This window comes from Heterodontus francisci, chromosome 50 (genome assembly GCF_036365525.1).
Source record: "Heterodontus francisci isolate sHetFra1 chromosome 50, sHetFra1.hap1, whole genome shotgun sequence".
Taxonomy (NCBI): Eukaryota; Metazoa; Chordata; class Chondrichthyes; order Heterodontiformes; family Heterodontidae; genus Heterodontus; species Heterodontus francisci.
The window spans coordinates 6,632,962-6,653,254 of record NC_090420.1 but is presented as its reverse complement, the minus strand read 5'-3'; the positions used below and the strand labels follow the sequence as shown (position 1 = coordinate 6,653,254).

The window sequence follows — 20,293 nt, the reverse complement described above, 5'->3', positions numbered from 1 at the left end:
AGCTCGGTGAAGTGTGAGTTGTGAGGAGGATGCAGAGAATCTTCTAGGGGACCTGGAGCGACTAAGTGAATGGGCAAGAACATGGAATATAATGTGAATAAGTGTGAAGTTATCCACTTTGGTGTAATAAAAAGAAAGACAGTGTATTTCTTAAATGGTGAGAGGTTGGGAAGTGTTAATGTCCAAAGGGACCTGGGTGTCCTTGTTCCTGAGACACTAAAAGCTCTTGTGCAGGTGCAGCAATCAATTCGGAAGGCAAATGGTATGTTGTACCCACACGAGGGGTCATGAGGACAGGTGTAAAGATGTCTTGCTGCAATTGTATAGAGCCTTGGTGAATCCGCACTGGAGTATTGTGTACAGTTTAGTCTCCTCATCGCATGAAGGATATACTTGCCAAAGAGGGAGTGAAACAGAGGGTCAACAGACTAATCTTTTTTTTTGCATTTATTTCATTTCATCTCAGTTTGTTCAGTTTGCTTACGTACTGTTTTTTTTCAGGTTTGTACTTGCTGCTGTTCAATATTCAGGCCGTTAACACCTAATCTGTACTAATGCTTTCTGTTTCAACACACCATTAACATATTGTTTGCCTTTGCTGCATGACCTTTTGGTCAGCAATGTGGCCTTGTCCAATCTGCACCTTCTCCTTTGTTATCTCTTGCCCCACCCCCACCTCACATGCTTATAACCTGTGACTTTTCTAATATATGTCAGTTCTGAAGAAGGGTCACTGACCTGAAACGTTAACTCTGCTTCTCTTTTCACAGATGCTGCCAGACCTGCTGAGTGGTTCCAGCATTTCTTGTTTTTATGTCACCAGACTAATCCCTGGGATGGTGGGATTGTCTTATGAGGAAACTGGGCCTGTATTCCTTAAAGTTTCGAAGAATGAGAGGTTATCTGATTGAAACTGACAAAATTCTTACAGGGCGTGACAGTGTGGATGTAGACAGGATGTTTGCCCTGGTTGGTGAGTCTAAAACCAAAGGACATCGTCTCAGAATAAGGAGTAGGCCATTTAAAACTGGGATGGGTGGAATTTGTTCACTCAGACGGTGGTGAATCATTGGAATACTGTGATCCAGAGGGCTGTGGCAGCTCAATCATTGAGCATGTTCAAGACAGAAATTGATAGAAATCTTGATACTCATGACATCAAGGGATATGGGGATAGCATGGGAAAGGGGCTTTGAGGTAGATGATCAGCCATGATCGAATTGAATGGCGGAGCAGGCTCAACGGGCTGAATGGCCTACTCCTATGTTCCTCTGTTCCTAAGAGAGCTGGCGCCAGCGTGCAGCCCTGCTTTACCCCACTGCTGATCTTGAAAGCATCTGATGTTGCTCCATTGTAACTGATGGAACTATGCATGTTCTCGTGGAAAGAAGAGATGATGCCCAAGAGGTCAGGAAGGCAGCCTGTGTTCCATTGCAGTTTGAAGAGGCCGTCTCTGCTGACAAGATCAAAGGCCTTAGTGATATTAAGAAAAATGTGTGAGGCTCTGTGGCGCAATGGATAGCGGGTTGGATTTCTAAATAATGACTGCGAAGATGTTCAAAAGTTGTGGGTTCAAATCCCACCAGAGTCAGATTTTGGACCAGAAACAGAGGAGCACAACGGAACAACGAATGAAAAAATGCGCCACAAGCACAGACCCGCAGTCAGAGCGAGAGAGAGAGGAGCAGAGCAGGGGAAAAAATTCGATGAGTGACATCACAATGGAGAGTGAGAGCAGGGAAACAGAGAGCCGCTGGGGTGAGTGTGCAGGATTTGGTTCTTTCTTCGGTGCAGTGGAAGGAGCTGTTTGGTGAGGATCTGGTAAGCTGTGACATCACAGGCAAGCAGGTAGTTGATTGGTTTGGAAGAACCGACCTGCTTGATGCGCATCTGGTAAGTGATTGAGGTCCATTTTCGTCCCAACGTTTAAAATAGGAAACAAACTAGTGGTAAGTTTAATAAAATATGCAATAAAATGAATAATTGAATAAAATATTTAAGTAGTTAATTGAAACACGTTAAGGATGACAGGACAGGTGATGTGTCACAGCTGCAGCATGTGGGAGCTCCTGGATGCCAGTGTGATCCAGGGCAAACACGTCTGCAGTAAGTGTTTGCGGCTCAAAGAGGGAGAAAAAAGGAATGTTGTGGTAGTAAGGAACAGTATAGTAAGGTGGATTGACTCTGTTCTCTGCAGCAAAGAGCAAGAGTCCAGACGGCTGTGTTGCCTGCCGGTGCCAGGATGCAGGACATCTGCTCAGGGCAGGAGTGAAACATCCAATGGGAGGGGGAGGATCCAGTCGTCGTGGTCCATGTCGGTACCAACGACATAGGCAGGACAAGGATAGAGGTTCTGCAAAGTTAGTATGAGGAACTAGGCACCAAATTAAGAAGCAGAACCTCAAAGTTAATCATCTCTGGATTATTACCTGAGCCATGTGCAAATTGGCATCGGACAAATAAGATTAGAGAAAGTAATGTGCGGCTGAAAGACTGGTGTGGCAGTAGTGGGTACTGGTTCGTGGGGCATTGGCACCAGTACTGGGGAAAGAGGTGGCTGTACCGTTGGGACGGTCTACACCTGAACCGTGCTGGTGCCGGTGTTCTAGCTAGCCACATAACGAGGGAAGTAGAGACGGTTTTAAACTGAATAGTGGGGGCAAGGGATCAAATTTGGGAAGATATGGTGAATCAAGGAGGAGAGACAAGGCAAGAGAGAAAGGTATAAATATGGGAAATGATAAACAGACTGTGACAGGAAGGGACAGAATGTACAAATCTAAGTGTAAATCGACAGATAAGGCTCGAGGTGACAAAAATAATAAAAGGACAAAACTAAATGCTCTGTATCTGAATGCATGGAGCATTCGAAACAAAACAGATGAACTGAGAGCACAAATAGAATAAATAAGTACGATCTGATAGTCATTACAGAGACATGGCTGCAGGGCGACATTGATTGGGATGTAAATATTGGAGGTGACATGGCATTTTGGAAGGACAGGAAGCTAGGAAAAGGTGGCGGGGTAGCTCTGTTAATTAATGATGGTATTCGCATAATAGAGAGGGATGACCTGAGTTCTGGAGATCAGGATGCAGAAGCAGTTTGGGTACAAATGAGAAATCATAAAGGCAAGAAGTCACTTGTGGGAGTGGTGTACAGGCCACCTAACATTAACCACACTGTCGGATGGGATATAAAGGAAGAAATAATGGCAGCTTGTCAGAAAGGTACAGTGATAATTATGGGGGATTTTAATCTACATATAGACTGGAAAATTCAGATGGGTAGAGGTAGCCTAGATGAGGAGTACATAGAATGTTTTGGGGATCATTTCTTGGAACAATACATTCTGGAGCCAACCAGAGAGCAGGCTATACTAGACCTGGCATTGTGCAACGAGATAGGATTAATTAATGACCTCATAGTTCAGGTGCCCCTAGGTAGTAGCGATTATAATATGATTGAATTTTACATTCAGTTTGAGGGAGAGGAGAGTGGGTCCCAGACTAGGATTTTAAATTTAAATAAGGGCAATTATAAGGGCATGAAAGCAGAGCTAGCTAAAGTGAACTGGCAAATTAGGTTAAGGGATAGGTCAATAGAGATGCAGTGGCAGATATTTAAGGGGATATTTCAGAATACACAGAATAGATACATTTCAACGAGAAAGAAAAGTTCCAAAGGTGGGGCTCACCATCCATGGTTCACGAAAACAGTTAAAGATACTATCAAACTTAAAGAAAAAGCCTAAAATTGTGCAAAGGTGGGAGGCAGGTCAGAAGATTGGCAGAATATTAAAAAAACAGCAAAGAATGACTAAAAGATTGAAAAGGAAGGTAAAATTAGAGTATGAGAGAAAGCGCGCAAGAAATTTCAAGACAACTAGTAAGAGTTTCGAAAGATATTTTAAAAAGAAAAGAGTTAACAAAGCGACTGTTGGTCCTTTGGAAAGTGTGTCTGGGGAATTAATAATGGATAATTAAGAGATGGCAGATGGATTGAACAGATACTTGGCATCGGTCTTCACTATTGAGGATACAAATAACATCCCAGTATAAGCAGTATATCAGGAAATTGAAGGGATGGAGGAACTCAAGAAAATTACAATCACCAGGGAAGTGGTACTGAACAAATTGTTGGAGCTGCGGGTTGACAAGTCGCCAGGTCCTGAATTGGCTAGTGAGATAGTTGATGCGCTGGTTTTAATATTCCACAATTCCCTAGATTCGGGAAGGTTCCGTTAGATTGGAAAAGAGTGAATGTAACTCATTTATTCAAAAAGGGAGGGAGACAAAAGCAGGAAACGACAGGCCAGTTAGCTTAACATTTGTCTCAGGGAAAATGTTTGGAGCTATTACAGAGGATGTTATAGCAGGGCATTTAGAAAAAATTAAGGTAATCAGGCAGAGTCAACATGGTTTTTTGAAAGGGAAATCATGTTTAACCAATTTATTGGAGTTCTTTGAGGGACTTACATGTGCTGTGGATAAAGGGGAACTAGTGGATGTATTGTATTTCGATTTCCAGAAGGATAAGGTGCCATATCAAAGGGTATTGCAGAAAATAAAAGCTCATGGTGTCGGGGGTAACATATTGGCATGGATAGAAAATTGGCATGGATAGAAGATTGGCTAGCTGACAGGAAACAGAGAGTCAGCATAAATGGGTCATTTTCTGGTTGGCAAGAAGTAACGAGTGGTGTGCCACAGGGATCTTTGCTGGGGCCTCAACTTTTTACAATTTATATAAATGACTTTGATGAAGGGACCGAAGGTATTGTTGCTAAATTTGCTGATCACAAAGATAGGTAGGAAAGTAGCTTGTGAAGAGGACATAAGGGGGCTACAAAGTGATATAGATAGGTTAAGTGATTGGGCAAAGACCTAGCAAATGGAGTATAATGTGGGAAAGTCGGAAATTGTCCACTATGGCAGGAAGAATAAAAAAGCATATTATCTAAATGGTGAGAGATTACAGAGCTCTGAGATGCAGAGGGATCTGCAGAGGGCATGAATTGCAAAAGGTGAGTATGCAGGTCCAGCACATAATTAGGAAAGCTAATAGAATGTTATCATTTATCACCATGGGAATTGAATACAATAGCAGGGAGGTTATGCTTCAGCTATACAGGACATTGGTGAGACCTCTTCTGCAGCACTGAGCACAGTACTGGTCTCCTTATTTGCGGAAGGATGTAAATGCATTGGAGGTAGTAGAGAGAAAGTTTACGAGACTAATACATGGAATGGGTGGGCTGTCTTGCGAGGAAAGATTGGACAAGCTAGGCTTGTCTCCGCCAGAGTTTAGAAGAGAAAGAGGCGACATGATTTGTTATTTAATTTATTAATTAACAAATTAGCTATCCTCCAGTCTTCCGGTACCTCACCCGTGTCTAACGATGATACAAAAATCTCTGCCAGCGCCCCAGCAATCTCCTCCCTTGATTCCCATAGCATCCTAGGATACATCTGATCAGGCCCTGGGGATTTATCCACCTTAATGCGCTTCAAAACCTCCAACACCTCCTCCTTTGTAATGTTGATATGCTGCAGGATATCGCTGTTCCCTCCCTTGAACTCACTAGCTTCCATGACCTTCTCCACGGTAAATACAGACGTGAAATATTCATTTAAGACCTCGCCCATTTCGCGTGGCTTCACACATAGATTGCCATACTGATCCTTAAGGGGACCTACTCTCTCTCTAGCTACCCTTTTACTCTTAATATACTTAGAGAATCTTTTAGAATTCTCCTTTATCTTATCTGCCAGGGAAATTTCATGGCCCCTTTTCCCCCTCCTAATTTCCTTCTTCAGTGTACTCCTACATCCCCTATACTTCTCGAGGGACTCGCTCGATCCCAGCTGCCTATACCTGACGTATGCCTCCTTCTTTGTCCTGACAAGACCCTCAATATCCCTCGTCAATCAAGGTTCCCTAAACTTGCCAGCCTTGCCCTTCCATCTAACAGGAACATGCTGGCCCTGAACTCTTCCTATCTCACTTTTAAAAGCCTCCCACTTGCCAGACGTTCCTTTACCTGTAAACAGCCTCTCCCATTCAACTTTTGAGAGTTCCTGTCTGATGCCATGGAAATTAGCCTTCCCCCAATTCAGGACTTCAACCTGAGGACCAGTCCTATTCTTTTTCATAACTATCTTGAAGCTAATAGAGTTATGGTCACTGGTCCCAATGGAAGACTTTGCTTTATCTGTGAGCTTGTGGTGCAACGGTAGTGTGTCTAATTCCAAATCAGAAGGTTGCGTGTTCAAATCACGTCAAGCTCAGTTATGTTTTACAGCAGCTCAAGTTCCTGGATTTTATATCAGAAGAGAGTTCGATCTATTGGAATGTTCAGTGAATGGTTGAATTTCAAGATCAACTTCAATAGATTAAAGTCCAGATTTCTGGTTCCATTTCCATGCTCAGTTTTATTTCACACTGTTTTATATCAGAACAATGTTTCAGGGATGTGATGTGTCCATTGTTTGTACAATCGCTCTGTCACCCAGTGTGAGAAATAAAACACAAACCGCCCAGCGTGTGGCTCAAACCCATACCTGGCTCTGTCCATCGACCGCTTAGTTCAGTTGGTTAGGACGCAGTGTTGATAACAACAAGGCTGTGGATTTGATCCCCATGTGCACTGTCACATGGTCAGTCATTAATTTGACACATTTTTGTTACACTTAAAATCTAAATTTTAGATGCAAACAAGTTTACATCAAATGTCAAAGGGAATTTATTTTGAATAACATCCATTGCATCTTTGTCACTGGTCTGGAGTACCACAGAATTCTTTCCAATTATCTTCCGTTTGCTGATAAACATTGAACTCGTGGCCTGTTCTCGTTAATGGTCACGAGCAGCAAAAACAGACAGAGCGAGTCTGACCGCCCAGAGATGTGGAAAAGGCTTCAGTTTGGGACATATGCAGAAAATCAAATGTTCACCCGGCCCCGAAAGATTCAAAAACTGGGGAAAACGACACAAGGAGATAGAGAATAAACTAAAACTGACAATGTAAATATTTCCCATCCTGGATATCTCTCTATTCCAATACAACCTTCAGAGTTGGGTAAATAATTTCAGTGTAAATTGTGCAGCTCAAGAGTCAAAACCAAAGGGCGATGCAGAATAAAGGAGAACTGCCAAAACCCCAGATTGAACCAGGGATCTTCAGTCTAACACTCTCCCAACTGAGCTATTTCAGTCTCACAGGCTTGGGATGATAAGTGGCAAGTAACATTCGCACCACACAAGTGCCAGGCAATGACCATCTCCAACAAGAGAGAATCTAACTATCTCCCCTTGACATTCAATAGCATTACAATCACTGAATCCCCCACCATCAACATCATGGAGGTTACCATGGGTAGCCATACACATAACGTGACGACAAGAGCAGGTCAGAGGCTTGGAATCCTGAGGTGAGTAATTGCAGTGCAGCTGTTCGCTCCACCCGAGGGGCTGAATCTGTCCTTTAAAACATGAAGCAGCTTCCTCTCAAATCCCAGGTTTATCAATAAATCCTATTACAAAAGCCCCAAAATGTGATATATTCCTCTCACTCATCCATGACTCCTGACTCCCCAAAGCCTGTCCACCATCTGCAATTCACAAGTCAAGAGTGTGATGGAATACTCTCCACTTGCCTGGATGGGTGCAATTCCAACTCAAGAATCTCAACACCGTCCAGGACAAAGCAGCCCACTTGATTGGCACCCCATCTACAAACATTCACTCCCTCCACCATCGGCACACAGTGGCAGCAGTGTGTAACGTGTACAAGATGCACTGCAGCAATGCACCAAGACTCCTTCGACATCACCTTCCAAACCCAGCAACCTCTACCACCGAGAATGGCAAGGGCAGCAAATGCAGGGGATACCACCACCTGCAAGTTCCCCTACAAGCCACACACCATCCTGACTTGGAACTATATCGCCGTTCCTTCACTGTCGCTGGGTCAAAATCCTGGAACTCCCTTCCTCACAGCACTGTGGGTGTACCTACCCAACATGGACTGCAGCGGTTCAAGAAGGCAGCTCACCACCACCTTCTCATGGGCAATTAGGGATGGGCAATAAATGCTGGCCGAGACAGCGATGCCCACATCGCATGAATGAATGAATAAAAATGTGAAGTATCCCTTGTGTCATTGTTTTGGTAGAAAATATAACCCTGGTGGAATTGCCCCTCCCAATCACACCTCACTTCATAGAACATAGAAAATGGAGACAATTTATGGCACAGAATGAGACCATTTAACAATCGTGTCTGTGCCAGCTGAAAAAGAGCGATCCAGCCCAATCCCACTTTCCAGGTCTTGGGAATGGGATCTGAACAGATCTCAGAGCTCACATTATGTGAAAGTTCTGTTGAAGTATTGGTGAGCTGATATACCAGGGGAGATTCACACTGTTGGAAACAGTGTGAAATACATTCAAATATTTATAAAACATTGTAACATGTGAGTAATATTCCCCATTGATTTCTCAGCACTGATGGATTGTGAAGCGGGAGACAGCCAGAAGTCCCAGTGATCCACACTGACCCTGAGCTGAAAATGAAATGAGAAAAATTTCAATCTTCAGCAGTGAGATGCTGCAGAGAGGTAAGAGTCCTGAATCAAGGAGAGACTTTCTCATACTTCTGTTGAATCTCATTTTCAAACACTCCTTGAACTCTCTGCCGAGGAATTCAGAGCTGGATAACGCCTGTAAAATCAGCCTACAAAGGAAATAGAAAACACCCACCGTGGGCTCAAACTCAAAAACTTGAGATTCAGAGTTTCATGCTTTCATCGACTGAGCTCACTAGGCCTGAGACAGTGTCCCCGTCCTGTCTATTATTGGACGGTGCAGCTGTTGGCTCCTCCCCAGGGGCTGAATTTGTTCTGTGAACCATGAACCAGCTTTCTCTCAAATCCCAGGTGTATCAGTAAATCCTCTTACAAAATCCCCAAAGTGTGATATATTCCTCTCACTCATCCAGAATAAAAGTAACATCTTTTGCTCTTTTTACCTTTCAAACATTGACTTCCATTTTATTCAGCATTTATTTATCTCTCCTTTTTATGTTGTGCATTTCATAATAAATGTTTCATTTCAATTATTTATGAGGGATGAAATGAACAGAAAAGATCTTCTGCAATGGGACCGGGGTGTGGGACAGAGTGAGTGGTTCGGATCTGGAATACACTGCCTGAGAGTGTGCTGGAGGCAGATTCAATCGTGGCTTTCAAAAGGGAATTGGATAAACACCTGAATAGAGAAAATTTGCAGGGCTACAATGAAAGGGCAGAGGAGTGGAATTCGCTGATCAGCGCTTGCAAAGAGCTGTCATGGACATGATGGACTGAATGGTCTCCTTCTGTACTGTCACCATTTGATTCCTTGATTCTAACTCTGTCAAAGTTGTTCTGAACTTGCTCTGCTCCAAGGAGAACAACCCCAGCTTTTCCAGTGTCTGCGCATAACTGAAGTTATGAGGAACCATGGGGAACCCACTGTAAACCTTCCTCCAGACAGAAAGATAACTGTTCACCACCACCCTGTGACCCAGCTGTACACATGATTTGGATGTGGGGACCAAATGTATTATTTCCAAGTTTGCAGATGACACAAAACTAGGTGGGAATGTGTGTTGTGAGGAAGATGCAAAGCGGCTTCAAGGGAATTTGGACAGGCTTAGTGAGTGGACAAGAAAGTGGCACATGAAATATAATGTGTAAAAATGTGAGGTTATCCACTTTGGTAGGAGGAACAGATGTGCAGATTATTTGTTAATGGTAAGAGTGTGAATGTACAAAGGGGCCTGGGTGTCCTTGTCAAGAAGTGACTGAAAGCTAACATGCATTGCAGCAAGCAATTAGGAAGGCTAATGATATGTTAGCCTCTATCACAAGAGGATTTGAGTACAGGAGTAGTGAAGTCTTGCTTCAATTGTATATAACCTTGGTTGGTCTGCACTTTGGAATACTGTGTGCAGTTTTGTTCCCCTTACCTTAGGAAGGATATCATTGCCATAGAGGGAGTACAACGAAGGTTCACCAGACTTGTTCCCGGGATGGCGGGACTGTCCGATGAAGAGAGATTGGTGAAACTGGGCCTGTATTCTCTCGAGTTTTGAAGAATGAGAGGTGATCTCATTGAACCTTTCAAAATATTTAAAGGGATAGACAGGTAGATGAAGCTAAGATGTTTCTCCCGGTTGAGGAGTCTAGAACCAGGGGACACAATTTCAACGTAAGGGGAAAGCCACTTTGGACAGCGATGAGGAGAAATTTCTTTACTCAGTGGGTTGCGAATCTTTGGAATTCTGTACTGCAGAGGGCTGTGGAAGCTCAGTCATTGAGTATGTTTAAAGCAGAGATTGACAGATTTCTAAATACAAATGACATAGGGGATATGTAGATAGTGTGGGAAAAAGGCATTGAAGTGGACGATCAGTCATCATCATATTGAATGGCAGGGTGGGCTCGACGGGCTGAATGGCCTACTCCTGCTCCTATGTTCCTATCAGTCTGCAAACTTCATATGCATGCTGTCATTGTCCCTTTTATTCCATGGGCTTCAGTTTTACTGGCAGTCTAGTATGTGACATCATCAAGAAGGTTTTCAATAAGTTAAATAAGGAGAAATTGTTTCCAGTGGCAAAAGCGTCAGTCACCAGAGGATGTATTTATCAGGTGATTGAGAAAAGAACCAGAGGCGAAATGAGGAATGATTTTTTATACAGTGATGTGTTGGAATCTGGAATGCACTGTCTGATCAGGACTTGAAAGCAGATTCAGTCGCAACTTTGAAAAGCAATTGGGATAAATGCTGGAAGGAAAAATGTACAGATTACAGGAGACAGCACTGACACAATGGACCAAATGGTCTCCTTCTTTGGGTATCATTCTATGGTTTTATGAACATAATGTTGATACAATTCGCTGCGTTGGAAGGGAAGTGAACCCAGATTCCGGGTATTCTAAACGCCAGACCCAAACCAAATGAACAAGCCCGTTGTTTAATCTCTGTTTTTCACACCAGCTTCTCCTCGCTCTTACTGTGTTTCCTGCCTGGTCTGTTCCTCTGACCTTCATTCCTGACACTCTATTGAGAATGGCCAAATCACTGCGCCTCTCACTCACACCGTCACTCCACCCCTTCACTCACTTCCAAACCTCTCTGTTGAACAGCACCTCACATCTGCTCCTCTGCTCCATTAATATAACAGGAAAACATTTTCAAACAGAAATTTCCAGACAGTGAACGTTCCAGTAAGACAAGGTAAAGATCAGATTCATTCATTTTAAAAACACAGAGAGCAGCTCTCCCTGTTCAGTCGAAGGAGCAGATGTGGTTTCACTCCCATTAGTCTTAGAGACATGGGCCAGAATTTTAAGGGACCGTTGGAGACGGGAATGGAGGCCGGGGAGGGGGAGGGGGGGTGTATAAAATAGGGATGGAAGACGTTGGACCTGATTTTTCTGTCAGCGGCTGACATGGGGGGCAGACTTCGCACATCCACACGGCAAGAAGGCATTTAAAGTAGTTATGAGTCCAATTGTCAGCAATTTTATTCACTGGATCCAATTGAACTAATAGCACACGGGAACCACGGGGCTTCAGAGCCTCGCCTGATTAAAGGAGGTGACTGGGAGGTGGGAGCTGAGTGTTGGCTTCACTGGGAAGCTATCGGGTGAGGCAGCAAGGGTGGAGGGGGAAAGGGCATCAGGAAACACTGTCAGGAGTGGGGGCCAATGCGCCGTCTCTGCAGAGGGAACAACACCAGGGTGCCATTGGGGCATTGCCACTTCATTGAGGATGACAAGTGAGGTAAATGTGGCTGGGTGTTGTTTACTGTGAAGGCCTAGCACTCAGGGAGGGGCAATCTGTCATGGACCTCATTCGAGGCTCTCATTGGATTCGAGGCTCCCATTGTGGAGGAGGAGGAGGAGAAGAGAGGAAGGGAGGGAGGCACAGGGACCAGCAGGGGTACCACAGCAGCTTGGGGGCCCACAGGAAGGCCAGCCTCGAACAGGAGGCTGGAGAAGGAGGCAGAGGAACACGTCAGCCGAGGTTCAACTACCTGCAGATGTCCGAGTGACAGTGTCTCCGCAGACTGCGCCTCTCCACGGAGGTAGTCACTGATCTCTCTGCCATGATGCAGCTGTGCCCCATGCGACTTGGTGGGCACCTGATGCCAGTGTCACTGAAGGTCACCGTGCCACTGAACTTCTACACCACCAGATCATTGCGAGGATCCACTGGAGATATGTGTGGAATCTCACAGTCTGTGGTGAATCAGTGCATCAAGGAGGTCACCAATGTCCTGTTCAGGAGGGCCGGTGACTATGTGCACATTGATCCAAAAAGTCAAGCTGAGAGAGCTATAGGATTCGGGGCCATCGCTGGATTCCACCAGGTGTAGGGTGTCATTGACTGCACCCATGTGACCATCAAGGCTCCTGCAGACCAGCCAGCAGCCTTCAACAGGAAGGGCTTCCACTTGCTCAGTGTGCAATTGGTCTGCGACCACTGCAAATGGATCCCATAGGTGTGTGCACAAATCCCGGGAAGCAGCCACAACACCTGCATACCAAGGCACTCCCAGGTGCCAGAACCTTTCCGCGGCCCCATCCGCTTTCAGAGATGGATCCTTGGAGACAAGGGCTACCCACTGAGGACATGACTACTGACGTCTGTGAGGAACCCACGCACGGATGCAGAGGAGAGGTACAACACCTGCTGCGGGTCAACCCGAGTGACCATCAAGGAGGCCATTGGTCTCCTGAAGATGAGATTCAGGTGCATGGATCTATCCAGTGGAGCCCGTCAGTATGTCCCGGCGTGGGTCTCGCATATCGTGGTGCTTTGCTGTGCACAGCACAATCTGGCATTCCAGAGAGGTGAGGTGTTGATTAATGAGGATATCGTGGAGTGTGATGTCTCCTCTGATGATGAGGATGTGGAGGAGGATGCTGCCCAAGCAGTGCCAGATGAAGCACCTCAGGCACAGCAGGAAAGGGGCCATGAGATACACACAAGGGAGACATGAGACACCCTTATACATTCAAGTTTCCTTTGAGCCTTACCACCTTCTGGAACCACAGCAATAAAGTCTTAGCTTTAAGCAGCCCTGTTGTCGCCTCCTTCCTTCTGCACTGCAGTGTCCAGGTACACATCGCACAGTGACAAGGCCGAAGCTTTGTGAACTCAGGGCTTGGTCCCTCACTTCCAGCCCCTTGGGAGGAAGGGTGCAAATGAAGTCCCAAAGGGTATCAACAATAGGAAGGAGACATAGTGAGAGAGCATCATTTCTTTCTTCCGTGTGACACCAAACGCAACCCTATCCATCTGGAATGCACATTCACCGTGAACCCTAAGTGAATCTAGGTGCTCTTCTGAATTCTTTTCCGGGTGCTCCTACGTGGTGCTCCCCCTGCTCTGTCAGCTGAGGTGGAGACAGGCTGCTGACCTTGCTGCCCCATGGCTTGGGATGACATTGGTGGCCGTCCACTTGCTGCCTGAGGTCTGGAGGGCCCCGGCACACTGAGGGGCTCCTGCACAGGTACAGGGACCCCCCCCCCCTGTCATCGAGGGTGATGGAGGCAGGCACTGGCATCACTTGTGTCACTGGCAGAGAGGCTTTGGAGCTACTGTCCACACCAGGAGCACCCTGAGAGGAGACCCCAGATGTAGCAGCCAGCAGCCCCTCCCCGGTTGGAAGACACACTTGTACCTCCCTGCTGACCTGAGAGGGACGAGGACCTGGTGTAGAGTTCAGGTGCCTCGTCCCCCCCTCTCGCCTTGTCACCGCTGGATGGAGCTCATGGACAAAGCGATGGAGTGCAAGTCTGCGCACATCTCCGGCAGCCACTGATTGGTCGGATGGATCTGGCTCTCCATCAGAGTCACCAATCTCTCAAGGAAGGAAGCCAGACACACCCCCATCAGAGACAGTGCAGCATGCAAGGCCTGGATGGACTCCTCCATCATCCGAGCTTGGGTACACATAACCTCCGGCAACTCTGCCAGATGTTGCCTGACCTCTTGCTGCAGCTGCAGCATTTCCCGTGTTGCTGGTGACACCAGAGGCACGTCATCAGCCTGGGACTCAGCATGGGCCTGGCCTCCCACAGACTTCCAACTGCCAGTGGCCTCGGCTGTCACAGCCTCCGTCAGCTGCCCGGGCCTGTCTGTGACGTGCTCACCAGCTTGTGTGCCCAAATCTAACAGCGAGTGGATACCCACCGAGTGAGGGTTTCTGTGCTGGTGGAGGGTGCAGGGGAATGATGTGACGGTGCACCCTCTGAGGCTCCCTCCTCCTCTTCAGAGGTGTCTGGCTGTCCCTCAGTCTCTCCAGCTCTTCGCTCTTGTCGTTCATCCTAGCCTGCATGCGAAAACAGTTACATTGAAGGGTTAGGGTCTGCCCATCGTGACATTCCAACCACCCCTACTGTGCAGCTCCATTGATGCAGTGGTGAACAGATGAGCAGTGTGGGTCCTTTGCAGCGGATGCACCCTTATGCCCCAGGAGATGTTCACTCACTCTCTTAGGTAGGTGTCCCTGTCTCTCCATCAGCTATGGAGCAGCTGCTTTGCTGCCCGGCCAGTTCCATGGCCTCCTCCTCCATCGGGATGAGGACATGGAGATAAGGCATCCACTGCCAGTCTTGACATGCTCTTTCCGATTGTGGGCTGTCTTCTCCTGCAGCCACTATGATGAACAAAGTTAGTCTCCCAGCGGGGACAAGCCCAACATCTCTGATGGTGATAGTCCAGCAGTCCATGATGTGGACACACATATTCCTCCTGCATGTGGCCCCTCTCGAGGGACTCTGTGAGTTGATACAATGACTGACGTGCGCCTCCCACCGTGATGCAGCCAAGCCTCAGGCAGCATGTCATGCTGCCCTTCCCCAATACACATGACTGGGTGGTCACTCCCTCTCCACCAAACACTCCCTCTCACTCTGCCATGCGCAATGTCCAAAGGGTCCAAAGTTTTTTGAGTTTGCGCCTGAGCAGCCCGGATCCGGTCATTGACCCACTTCGTGCACTGGATCCATGTCTTGGGGGTGACCCCACGGCTGCTGACTTCACCTACTATCTCAAAGCAGCTTTGCTTAGTCAGGTGGACAGGTCTCCACCTCCCATCCCTGGGGAAGAGGATCTTCCACCTATCTGTTGTCACCTGGAGGCGAACCTGCAGGAAGGCATCGCCAAACCATTGGACCATGGTCACTACAGGCTCGCACTCAGCTCCTTACCTATCAGGCAGCAGAGACAGCAGAACGGGTCCTGGGGCATCAGTGACAGCAGAACAGGTCCTGGGGCAGCAGATGCAGCAGAACGGGTCCTGGAGCAGCAGAGGCAGCAGAACGGGTCCTGGGGCAGCAGAACGGGTCCTGGGGCAGCAGAGGCAACAGAACGGGTTTTGGGGCAGCAGAGGCAGCAGGAAGGGTCCTGGGGCAGCAGAGGCAGCAGAACAGGTCATGGGGCAGCAGAGGCAGCAGAACGGGTCCTGGGGCAGCAGAGGCAGCAGAATGGGTCCTGGGGCAGCAGAACGGGTCCTGGAGCAGCAGAGGCAGCAGAACGGGTCCTGGGGCAGCAGAACGGGTCCTGGGGCAGCAGATGCAGCAGAACGGGTCCTGGAGCAGTGGAGGCAGCAGAACGGGTCATGGGGCATCAGAGGCAGCAGAACGGGTCCTGGGACAGCAGAACGTGACCTGGGGCAGCAGAGGCAGCAGAACGGGTCCTGGGACAGCAGAACGTGACCTGGGGCAGCAGAGGCAGCAGAACGGGTCCTGAGGCAGCAGAGGCAGCAGAACGGGTCCTGGGGCAGCAGAGGACTCTCAGGAAGTCACTCCTTTAAACCAGGCAGAAGTGAATGCAGGTCTGGCAGTCCTTTCAATATGGTGCCAGCACCTGCCGTTGTGTCAGATGTCGGTGCCATCGGTGCCTGGTTCCCTGCCTCTGGTCCTTGTTTGCATGGGCCCCACGCCTCCCCTTCATTAATTGGTCGGCTGCTCCGTGATCGGTGTCGGCCGGCCACATTTCACTCGTGTGGTGACGACACCCGCTTCCGGTGCCTCTGCCGAGAGCCGCACCGTTAGTTGAAAATTCAGCCCATGGGGTCAAGAGTGGAAAATCTCCATTCTGAATCTCTCAACTTAAACTGATGGAAACGCCAAATTAAAACTGATGAAACCAGGCATTGTATCCTGGTTCTTCAATCTACTGTTCTCCCAACTGAGCTATTCCATCCTCACTGTGAGCTCATCTTCATTGGAGACAAATATAACTCCAGGCGGAATTTCCTCATGCGTTCATTCCTCACTTCAGGGGAATGGGACCGACCAGATCGCGGAACTCAGATTATGTTAATGTTCTGCTCTTGATATCTTAATATTATCTTGCGTTTGAGCCACTTTTAATCAGGTTCACGGACAAATTCTTCCATCATCCCTTCTCCCACAGTCTCTCTCTCTCATTCATTCTTTATTCCTCACAGTCCAGAAAGAGTTAGGATTCAGAGCTCACTCCCAAACCCTCTGCACACAGACATCTGTCTGTTACCCTGTTTGATCCAAGAGACCAGTCAATAAATTACACTCTTTATAAACACAGAAAGCTGCCTCACAGTGTTGGACAGAGATAAATACACTGAAGTCTTTTGAAAAAAGTTCATCTTTCGGGTTGTTACTGAGCCCACAGTGCAGGACGGGCCCAGGCTCCAGCCCCAGCCTGTGCTGTGTTAGCTGATGCCACCTGGTGTGATACTGAGCCACACGGAGCAGGAAAGGGCCTGGTTGTATTCATGGCCTGTGTTGAGTTAACTGATCCCACTCAGTGTGGTAGGAGCCACACAGAACAGATTGGGCCCAGGCTCCTTCCTCAGCCTGAGGGATGATAGTTCTTCTCACACGTTGTTGTACAGAGCCCCACACAGAACTGGGAAATCTCAGGCTCCATCCCCGGCCTGAGGTATTTTACTTCATCGCACCTGGTATGGTACGGAGTTCCCAGAGCAGGAAAGGTCCAGCTTCCATCTCCGGCCTGAGCTGAATTAGCTGATCTGACCTGGTTGGCACTGAACCGCAATCAGGGAAGGATGGGCCGAGGCTCCATGGCCTGTGGTGTGTTAGTTATTCTCATTTGGTGAGGTACTGAGCACCATATCGAGCAGGATGGGCCTGTGCTCAGTGAGCTGATCTCACCTTGTGTGGTCCTGAGACCCACACACAAAGCAGGACAGGCCTAGGCCTCATCCCCGCCCTGTGTTCAATTAGCGGATCTCAGCCAAAAGCTTTTGATAAGGTTCCACACAAGAGGCTTCTCTATAAGATTAAAGTCCCTGGTATCAGTGGTAATATATTGAACTGAATTGGGAACTAACTGGCAGGACAGAGGCAGAAAGTAGTTACAGATGGATCTGGATCTGTTTGGAGACCAGTCACCAATGGTATCTCACAGGGATCGGCGTTGGGACTGTTGCTCTTTACTATTTTGATTAATGATCTGGATGTAGGTGTAGGGGGCACCATCTGTAAATTTACAGATGATTTGAAGATCTGTGCGAGTGTTCAGACTGCAGACGATACTCGACTGTTTCAGGCTGATCTTAATGTGTTGGGAGATTGGGTTCATGACTGGTAAATTATGTTTAATTTGGGTAAGTGCAGTGTTATTCATGTGGACAGGGTGAATGCTCAACATTCATACACCCTTCAGGGAAAAACATGAAAGTAGGTGGAAAAAAGAAAATAATTTTGAGCAGAGATCTGGATGTTCTAGTGCACAGATCTCTAAAGGTACAGCAGCAATGCTGTGAAGTGATAGTTGGAGCAAATAGAGGGTTGTGCTGCATTCAGAGGACAATTGAGTATAAAATGAGGCATATTCTTTCATGGGATGTGAGCGACACTGGCAAGTCCAGAATTTGTTACCCATCCCTAATTGTCCTTGACAAGGTGGCGGTGAGCTCCCTTCTCGAATTGCTGCACTCCATGTGGTGTAGGTACACCCACAGTGCTGTTAGGAAGGGAGATCGAGGATTTTAACCCAGCATCAGTGAATGAACAGCGAAATTGTTGCAGATCAGATGGTGTGTGACTTGGAGGGGAGCTTGCACATGGTGGTGTTTCCATGCATCTGCAGCCCTTGTCCTTCGAGGTGGTGGAGGTCTTTGGTTTGGAAGGTGCTGTCTGCGGAGCCTTGGTGAGTTGCAGCGGTGCATCTGGTAGATGGTACACACTACTGCCACTGTGCGTCAGTGGTGAAGGGAGTGAATGTTTGAGGTGTTGAATGGGGTGACAATCAAGGCGGCTGCTTTGTCCTGAACAGTGTCGAGTTTCTAGAGTATTGCTGGTGCTGCACTCATCCTGGTTTGTGCCTTGTTGACAAGTTTTGGAGAGTCAAAAATCACAAAATTATTACAGTGCAGAAGGAGGCCATTCGGCCCATTGTGTCTGCATAGAAACATAGAACATATAAAGTTTACTGCACAGGCAGGCCAATAAACGAGCCACCCAGCTGAATCCCATTGTCCAGAATTTGGACCGTAGCCCTGCAGGTTCAGGTACTTGAGGTGCACATCCAGACTCTTTTTAAATGAGTTGAGGGTTTCTGCCTCAGCCACCCTTACAGGCAGTGAGTTCCAGACTCCCACTGCCCTCTGGGTGAAAAAACCTTTCCTCATCTCCCCTCTAATTGTTCAACACATCACTTTAAATCTATGCCCCCTAGTCACTGACCTCCCTACTGAAGTAAATTGACCCTTCTCATCCATTCTATCCATACCCCTCACAATTTTGTACATTTCAATCAAATCTCCCCTCAGCCTCTTCTATTCCAAGGAGAACAACCCCAGTCTATCCAATCTTTCCTCATAGCTGCATTTTTCCAGTCCTGGCAACATCCTCGTAAATCTCCTCTGTCACCTCTCGAGTGCAATTACATCCTTTCTGTAATGAGGTGACCAGAACTGCACACAGAACTCAAGTTGTGGCCTAACTAATGATTTGTACAGTTCCAGCATAACCTCCCTGCTCTTATATTCTATACATCGGCTAATGAAGGAAAGGATTCCATAAGCCTTCTCAACCAAATTATCAACCTATCCTGCTACTTTCAGGGATTTGTGGACATTCACTTCAAGGTCCCTCACTTCCTCCACACCTCTCAACATTCACCCAGTAATTGTGTCTTCCTTTGCTGTGTCTGACCTCACCAAAGGCATCACCTCACAGTTCTCCAAGTTGAATTCCATTTGCCACTTTTCTGCCCACCTGACCAGTCCATTTCTCCAGCTCTCCGAATGAGCATTTCACCACGTGCCTTGAGCTGAGTTACTCATCGCAGAATTCCCACTATCTGATTTACTCTTGTAGCCAGAGTATGTGTATGAATGGTCCAGTTAAGCTTTTGTCAATGGTAATCCCCAGGATGTTGATGGTGGGGGGATTCAGCGATGGTAATGCTGTTGAACGTCAAAGGGAAATGGTTACATTCTCTCTTGTTGGAGATGGTCATTGCCTGGTACTTATGTGGTGTGAATGTTACTTGCCACTTAGCAGCCCAAGTCTGAATGTTGTCCAGGTCTTGCTGCTTCTGGACACGGACTCCTTCAGTATCCTGTGATGATGCACATAGTCTATTTATATAATCTGCCCAGTAACAACCCAATGTCCACTCTTATATTATTGTACAGATGTGAGAAAAGCTGAGGATGGGAATGGAACGTCTGAATGCAGATTTCATGATGCTGATGATGGAAATGAGGCTGATCTGTTACCCATTCCACAAACCCTCTTTTTTTCTGTGCATGTTTCTCGATGTTGTTTCAACCAAATTGAAAAAGAATCACAAATCCTCCTCTGGAGTCTCAGGTGTCCATTAACAAAAGGCATGGTGGCCAAGTGGTAAGGCGTCAGTCTCGTAAATTGAATATTACGGGTTCAATCCCCGTCCGTGCCTTATGGTTAGTTTCTCACTTTAAATGTGATATTTCCAGAAAACATATCTGTTGCATTTGTTTTCCTGATTGTTGCATCCACCTGGAAATCAGTGTGATGTTGCACTTCATCCTGGGCACTGGGAAGCACATGAGGAGTAGCCACATGGTCCCTCGAGCCTTCTCTGCCACTGATGGAGTGAAAATATCTGAGGTCCAAGCACAGAACCTTAATACTGTGCATTTGCTGGACATTTAACAGAGCGATTCTATTAATCCCACATCCCACACTCCTGTCCTTTCCCCCATTGCTCTGTTAGATTTTCCATGTCAGGT

The 20,293-nt window shown here is 47.1% G+C and overlaps 1 non-coding gene across 1 annotated transcript; it reads left to right on the top strand.

Annotated features, from left to right (window-relative positions):
• Positions 1–19,908: 19,908 nt before the first annotated feature.
• trnat-cgu (transfer RNA threonine (anticodon CGU)) lies at positions 19,909–19,980 on the top strand. Its single transcript has one exon. It is a non-coding gene; the product is annotated as a tRNA-Thr (tRNA).
• Positions 19,981–20,293: the final 313 nt, after the last annotated feature.